An 8,303-nucleotide genomic window follows, 5' to 3' on the forward strand; every position below is an offset into this window, starting at 1 on the left:
AGGCCCAAAACGTCAGCCTTCCTGTTCCTATGATGCTGCTTGGCCTGCTGTGTTCATCCAGCTCTACACCTTGTTATCTCACCTACTCACCAATTCAGGTTCTGCCAAAGCCACTCACTGATGTAAGCAGACATGGACTCAACGGCTTAGTGACAAATAACAGGTGGTAGTATCTGTCCCCAAAATTCAAGATCAAAATTGTCTAAGGATAGCACTGAGGGCCAATGTGGGTCAAAGGGAAAACAGTGCATTCTATAGAATAATACCTAATACAAAGAGGACTGTCATAGTTATCAGATGTGAATCATCAAAAGTCCAGGGCATCACTGCTGACGTTCCTCCTGAGTGCATGCTTCCCACCATTTTCAGCTGTTATATTAATGACCTTTCTTTCATCAAAAGCTTAGCAATCAAGCTGTTCGCTGACAATTCCACGACATTCAGCTCAATTCTTTTTTTAATAACCACCACCAGAGTATAACAGGACTTGAGCAACAGCCAGGCTTGGCCGACACATGGCAGGGATTGCACTACAAAGATGGCAGGTAATGTCCATCATATTAAAAGAAAACTCTCCATTGTCAAACTCCTGCCACTCTCCTTGGAGAGTACAACTAACCAGAAGTTTAATTGGATTATATAAATAATAATGTGCATAAGTGCTGAAATGAAACAAGATGCAGCGAACAAAATCAGTAAGTGCGTCAGTCTTAAAGATAAAGAAAACAGGCCAACACACTAAGTACCTAACTATCTGCAAGAGCTTAAACAAAAACAAAGTTGCTGGAAAAGCTCAGCAGGTCTGGCAGCATCTGTGAAGGAGAAAACAAGAGTTAATGTTTCAGGTCCGGTGACTCTTCCTCAGAACTTAACAGTTTCGGGTAACCGGACCCGAAACGTTAACTCTGTTTTCTCCTTCACAGATGCTGCCAGACCTGCTGAGCTTTTCCAGCAACTTTGTTTTTGTTCCTGATTTACAGCATCCGCAGTTATTTTGTTTTTTATCTGCAAGAGCCTGGTTTTTTTGGACACATCAAACTCCTTCCCTGTTCTCTCCAATGTCAACAGATGTATTTCACTTTAGAAGTGACTCTGACAATAGAAAACAGAACAGTTAAGCTAATTTTTGAATTAACGAAATACAACATTTGGAATAAAACGGAAAACAAAAATGCTGGAGATCATTGCTTCAAGTCAGCTCTGATGAAGTGTCACATAGACTCAAAACATTAGCTTGCTTTCTCTCCATGGATGCTGCCTGACTCACTGCGATCTCCAGAACTTTTTGTTTTCAGTACAGATTCCAGCATCTGCAGCAATTTGTTTCTACATTCGGAATAAAAAGCTACAGAATGTCCAGGTGAAAATGAGATACATAAATGCCAGAGTAGGAATGAGACAGAAAATTAAAATAGGAGATAGGAGAGCAGAAAAACATTGAACATGAGGTAGTAATATATAGTTCAAATTACAGGAATTCAGTTAAACAATAGATATCAGTGCAGAACATTTAACAGCCTCTGTGAAAATGCTATATTTATATATGGTATGGCAACATTAAAAATTCAGTAACCAACAAAAAGACATTCTGTATGAAATATATAAGGAAGTGATCGTGCGATATCATACCAGCAGTGGTGTTTAACCCATGAAATCATATCAAAAAGTTACAGAATTATGAGCGATATTAAACTTTAGTAAGGCTTTATTTGGAACACTAAGTTTAGTTTTAGGCTGCATGTTGAATGGTCAATATTCAGGTAATGATACACATTCAGCACAGATTTATTATGATACTGCCTTGTATGATGAAATAAGAAGAATTGAAAAACCTCGAGTGTTTTCATCAGAAGAGATAATTAAGAGAGGTGTTTAGCAAAATTCGGCAGGAGCTGGGGAATGTGGATTGGGAGCAGCTGTTTGAAGGTAAATCCACATTTGATATGTGGGGGGCTTTTAAAGAGAGGTTGATTAGAGTGCAGGACAGACATGTCCCTGTGAAAATGAGGGATAGAAAGGGCAAGATTAGGAAACCATGGATGACAGGTGAAATTGAGAGACTAACAAAGAGGAAAAAGGAAGCATACATAAGGTCTAGGTGACTGAAAACGGACAAAGCTTTGGAAGAATATCGGGAAAGTAGGACCAATCTGAAACAAGGAATTAAGAGAGCTAAACGGGGTCATGAAATCTCTTTAGCAAACAGGGTTAAGGAAAATCCCAAAGCCTTTTATTCATACATAAGGAGCGAGAGGGTAACTAGAGAAAGGGTTGGCCCACTCAAGGACAAAGGAGGGAAGTTATGCGAGGAGTCAGAGAAAATGAATGAGATTCTTAATGAGTACTTTGCGTCGGTATTCACTGAGAAGAGGGACATGACGGATGTTGAGGTTAGGGATAGATGTTTGATTACTCTAGGTCAAGTCAGCATAAGGAGGGGAGAAGTGTTGGGTATTCTAAAAGGCATTAGGGTGGACAAGTCCCCTGGACCAGATGGGATCTATCCCAGGTTGCTGAGGGAAGCGAGAGAGGAAATAGCTGGGGCCTTAACAGATATCTTTGCAGCATCCTTGAGCACGGGTGAGGTCCCAGAGGACTGAAGAATTGCTAATGTTGTCCCCTTGTTTAAGAAGGGTAGCAAGGATAATCCAGGTACTTATAGACTGGTGAGCCTGACGTCAGTGGTGGGGAAGCTGCTGGAGAAGATACTGAGGGATAGGATCTATTTACATTTGGAAGAAAATGGGCTTATTAGTGATAGGCAGCATGGTTTTGTGCAGGGAAGGCCATGCCTTACCAACTTGATAGAATTCTTTGAGGAAGTGACAAAGTTGATAGATGAGGGAAGGGCTGTAGATGTCATATACATGGACTTTGGTAAGGCGTTTGATAAGGTTCCCCATGGTAGGCTGATGGAGAAAGTGAAGTTGCATGGGGTCCAGGGTGTACTAGCTAGATGGATAGAGAACTGGCTGGGCAACAGGAGACAGAGAGTTGTAGTGGAAGGGAGTTTCTCAAAATGGAGAACTGTGACCAGTGGTGTTCCACAGGGATCCATCTTGGGACCACTGTTGTTTGTGATATACATAACTGATCTGGAGGAAGGTATAGACGGTCTGATTAGCAAGTTTGCAGATGATACTAAGATTGGTGGAGTAGCAGATAATGAAGGGGACTGTCGGAGAATGCAGCAGAATATAGACAGATCGGAGCGTTGGGCAGAGAAATGGCAGATGGAGTTCAATCCAGGCAAATGCGAGGTGATGCATTTTGGAAGATCCAATTCAAGAGCAAACTATACGGTAAATGGAAAAGCCCTGGGGAAAATTGATGCACAGACAGATCTGGGTGTTCAGGTCCATTGTACCCTGAAGGTGGCAATGCAGGTCGATAGAGTGGTCAAGAAGGCATATGGCATGCTTTCATTCATCAGACGGGGTATTGAGTACAAGAGTTGGCAGGTCATGTTGCAGTTGTATAGGACTTTGGTTTGACCACTTTTGGAATATTGCGTACAGTTCTGGTCTCCACATTACCAAAAGGATGCGGATGCTTTGGAGAGGGTGCAGAGGAGATTCACCAGGATGTTGCCTGGTATGGACGGTGCTAGCTATGAAGAGAGGTTGAGTAGATTAGGATTATTTACATTAGAAAGACGGAGGTTGAGGGGGGACCTGATTGAGGTCTACAAAATCATGAGAGGTATAGACAGGGTGGATAGCAAGAAGCTTTTTCCCAGAGTGGGGGACTCAATTACTCGGGGTCACGATTTCAAGGTGAGAGGGGAAAAGTTTAAGGGAGATATGCGTGGAAAGTTCTTTTCGCAGAGGGTGGTGGGTGCCTGGAACGCGTTGCCAGCGGAGGTGGTAGAGGCGGGCACGATAGCGTCATTTAAGATGTATCTAGACAGATACGTGAATGGGCAGGGAGCAGAGGGATACAGATCCTTGGAAAATAGGCGACAGGTTTAGACAGAGGATCTGGATCGGCGCCGGCTTGGAGGGCCGAAGGGCCTGTTCCTGTGCTGTAATTTTCTTTGTTCTTTGTTCTATAGGATGGGACAAACCAAGCAAATTGAAGCAAACTGTTAAAATGCAGCTGCATTCTGATGTTTTGTTGATTGGAATATTCAACAGAGGAAGTGCTGGATAATAAAACATTTCAAGACGAAACTGGAGGGCAGGTGTGTCAGAAAACCAACTATATATGACCATAATTTTAACTTTAATAAAATTCACTCCCATTTAATAACCCATAACACATGTTCTTCATTGAATATTCATACAATAATATGCTTTCAAAGAAACTCGTTAAAGTAGCAAATTACATTTTTCAACAATGCTTTCATTTAAGAATGCATGCCTATCAGGGGACCAACTTTAAAATCTGAATTATGATCACTTAGGTGATAGTCACTATATATTGATATTTGTAAAAGTTTTATTGATAATGCTTTGTACTTCCATATGTTTAGAAAGATGACTTAAGTTGAACAAACATTTCAAAATTGAGAAATTCTTTGTTTCATTATATCATGGAAATTTATTAACTTTTCAAGAATAATGAATCTAAGTACATTATTTTATTTCTCTTATGCAGTAATAATGAGGATTTGCAAACTTCACTTTAGAAGCAGCAATTGCAGTAGAGCAATTCTGAACCTTAAAGTGACTGCCACAGACCCTCCCATGGACTAAGTTAACATTTCTCCTATTGATTTCCATGGAACCAGGAGGATCATGAATACATCTTGTGGGCCCTCTGCTGGTGTCCTGGTGTCCCACCCAGATGATTACAGCCAAGCTATTGATTAGCTTTAGTCAGGCCTTTTGCCCCTTTTTGAAGGAATCCTTACCTCTGTCAGCTGCCAATCAATCAACTGGCTGGCAGCTCTTGCCCCTGATGTGTCTTTGGAAGTTATGGTCATATATAGTTGGTTTTCTGACACACCTGCCCTTCAGTTTCCTCTTGAGAAGTTTTATATATCCAGCACTTCCTCTGTTGAATATTCCAATCAACAAAACGTCAGAATGCAGCACCTGTAGGGACTATGGACAGTTGCTGAAGAAATATGAATGCAGCCCAGGCTGCAAGGCAAGCGCATGTTTTTCGCCACAGCCAAGCTGGCAGAATGAGGTACCCTCCCAGCCACCAGTTTGTCAAGTTCAACCATGCCAATCTTTCACACCATGTGTAAAGTCCCAGCAGTGGTGGGAGCAGACCCTTAAGTGGCTACTAATTGGCAGGCTACTCAACATCTCCTCACTCTTGGCAAATACTTATTAGGGGCTGAGAGAATTCAGGTAGGCGATGACCATGATGCTACTGTCACAATGCTCAACTCTTAGTTCCTACTCCATCACCCTCCCTTAGTTTGCATCCTGGAAGGGGAAGGGGAGGGGGAGGTGGGGGAAAGAGGGTGGTACAAATCCAATCTATGAAACAACACAATATAGAGCTTCCACCTTTCAGATGAAACTTTGTAATAATTTGTCTGTTTGGGGGGACACAGAATGTTGGATGGCAGCACTGAAAGAAAGAGTAAGGAGACTTACATGATACCAGGAAATCAGCATTTCTTCCTTTGCCCTCACCATCACAAACACTTAAAGCTCATTCGGTACTTCAGAGGTCATGCTGTGCACAAATTGACTATTGCATTATCCTGCATCATGAGAGTGACTTCACATCAGAAAATAATTCACAGGTTGTTACATGCTTTGGGATATCCTGAGAATGTGATAAAGCATCATAACTACAATTTACTTTCTTTAATTAAAGGATCTGTTTACCCATCTAGCTTTCACACAGAATGCAGGATGGAGAATTGGTGCCACAGATCTGTTGCTCTGTTCCTGAACTTTCCACCTTTTGCTGCATAAATACTTCAAAATAAATTAATTGAAATCAATGGACAGAAAAATCACAATTACTGCATTTTCAATGTTTGACTGCATTTATTGTGCCAAGAAAATGAACACATTTCATTTAGCTTGTGCTTATCATGAAAGAAAACACCTACTTAGCTCACAACTACTAATAAAATGATGCACTCCTCTTCAAAGGACATTTAACAAACTTCATTCTAAAATCACATTTTGTATAAAACATTAACAAACTATTACTTAATAAGTTGTTCCAAAAAAAAACATAAGCAACTTCCATATTCCAGAAACACTGACATCAATAAAATAACTTGACCTGTATTTTACCTCAGGATACACATAGTAATATCACTTAATGGGTGTATCTCAGCAGAGGCCTTAAAGAAACAGTCCGGATTCACAAATGAAAACCATGCACTAAGACCCTCTTGTGGCGCAGTAGCAGAGTTCCCTACCTGTGGACTGAGAGACCTAGGTTCAAGTCCCACCTGCTCCACAGTTGTGTAGTAATATCTCTAAACAGGCTGATTAGGACAAAAAAACAGGCTCAACAACAAAAGTGAAAACCATGCATGATGTCCGAGCCTACACAAGAGCAATACAATTGACATCAAGCAGTGATTTTTTTTTTTACATTTCAAAGAGCAATCTTTATTGAGAAACTGCCCTTAAGAAACAAAAAGTATAATTGAAAGTGAATTTATCTACCTGTGTGTAACAGGGTAGGGAACTATTTGTTAGTTAACAAGGTCGATTGTACCTGCAATGCAGACTTAACAACATGTCAAAATTATGCAATTAGCTGTATTTACAGCCGAGGTAACTCCAATTCTTTCCTACATCATTACTGCATGGCTTTGAGGTAATACTTTAACCATTGATATTATATTGTTCAGTAATCATTGTCCTTCAGAAATTACAACTTCTGTACTTCATTACAAAATCTACAGCTTCGCTCCAGAAATAATGCTGTACTCTATTGTATAATATGTCATTGCTAATAGGTTGTAGACTTAAAAGAAATTGTCTGTATTACAAGTTACCAAACTAGCTGGAAACAACAGTATCCAGATGGCATCAGTAAAATCCATATTTAAGTTCAATTATCCACAAGAAAGTTTATTATCGTTATTAATACTTGTTAAGCTTGAACTCTTGGAGGAGAACCAACTAGCTTTGCATTTTCTATGATACTATTGTGTTACTTTGTAAACTCCTTCAGAAATTATACCAAATAAGACCGGATTATGACATCCTGGAATCATAAATTATGTCAAGCCTAAGAGGCCCGAGAGCCTTACCAATAAAAGTACTATTTCAATAGAAAGGACAATAGAAATAGGAATACCAAAGCTTTACATTTGCATAAATACATAGGCAAAGGCACAATGCAAAACAAATAATCAAACTAAAAATATACAGCTTGCAATAAGCCCATTTGCATTATGAAATACTTTCAAATGAAGTTAGTTTAAGTTTTCTTAATTAGTGTAGATAAAAACTTTCAAGCCACAGAAACTTGAGCAAAGCAAAACATGCTTCAAGCTTGAACTGTTTTATTTTGTGATATTTGGACAGAAAAGTCTCCAATGATGTCCTCAAATTATAAACTGAAAGGCCATCACCACTCGTGCCCAAGATTTCCTGATATTTGCGAGTGATGCTTCCCCAATACTTTGCATTCAGAAAATTCAGTGTAAGAACGCTTGATGATTTTTGGGAGGATTCATAAATTTGAAACATTTAATCTATTCTTTATCAATGATTTTAATTCTTGTTTTTTTTTAAAGTTGGATCTGATTAAATTACACTTTTTTCTTTACAAGTTGATTTTTTTTTAAACGTAACACTAATGTTCCAAAAATCTCTAATCATATTTGCTGTTGTAAGGCCGGGTAAATATGCGCATGAAATCCTTGTTATTATTTCCACCAAAACAAATATTAATGCTAAAAAAAATCGCACTATGATGTGAACGAAAGGCTCTTGACTCCCTACTTTTATTTTTCGCTTTAGTTTAAGCTGTTTGTTATTTTATTCTTTAAAATACCTTGGCTATTGATATTACATAACCAGCACCATTCCTTCACCTTTGAAAGAATCCGGCTCAACCTCCATCACGTCCCCTCGTGCAACCAGTGGTTGCCATGGTGACTTGACTGCCCCGGATGGGATTGGCGGGAAGTCCTCTGTTTCCATTGGCCGGCGGCCCAGCCAATAGGAGGCGGGGGGTGTGGTCGGCGGCCCACGTGGTCGAAGCGGCGAACGGAAAAGTTTGTCGCCAAAAGTTTGGGAAAGTGGCGGAAAGTGAGTGGAGGGCCTAGGGGAGTGAGAAAGAGGCTAGTTTTCAGGGTGAAGTTAGACAGAGGCCCCGAGGTCAAACAGCCAAAATAGCCAAACCTTTCCCATCAAACTTAT

General features: G+C 40.1%; 1 long non-coding RNA gene across 2 annotated transcripts in view; it reads right to left on the reverse strand.

Annotated features, from left to right (window-relative positions):
- The window catches only part of LOC125485479, a 12,243-nt gene extending 4,192 nt beyond the window's left edge, over positions 1–8,051 (reverse strand). The window contains exon 1 of one of the 2 annotated variants that reach the window (XR_007264202.1): positions 7,976–8,051. This is a non-coding gene — a long non-coding RNA (uncharacterized LOC125485479). Of the gene's footprint in view, positions 1–7,935 lie in introns of both variants that reach the window. The other variant, XR_007264201.1, reaches the window with a different exon arrangement.
- Between the last annotated feature and the right edge of the window lie 252 nt (positions 8,052–8,303).

This window comes from Rhincodon typus, chromosome 19 (assembly GCF_021869965.1).
Source record: "Rhincodon typus isolate 14 chromosome 19, sRhiTyp1.1, whole genome shotgun sequence".
In the NCBI taxonomy this organism is placed as follows: domain Eukaryota; kingdom Metazoa; phylum Chordata; class Chondrichthyes; order Orectolobiformes; family Rhincodontidae; genus Rhincodon; species Rhincodon typus.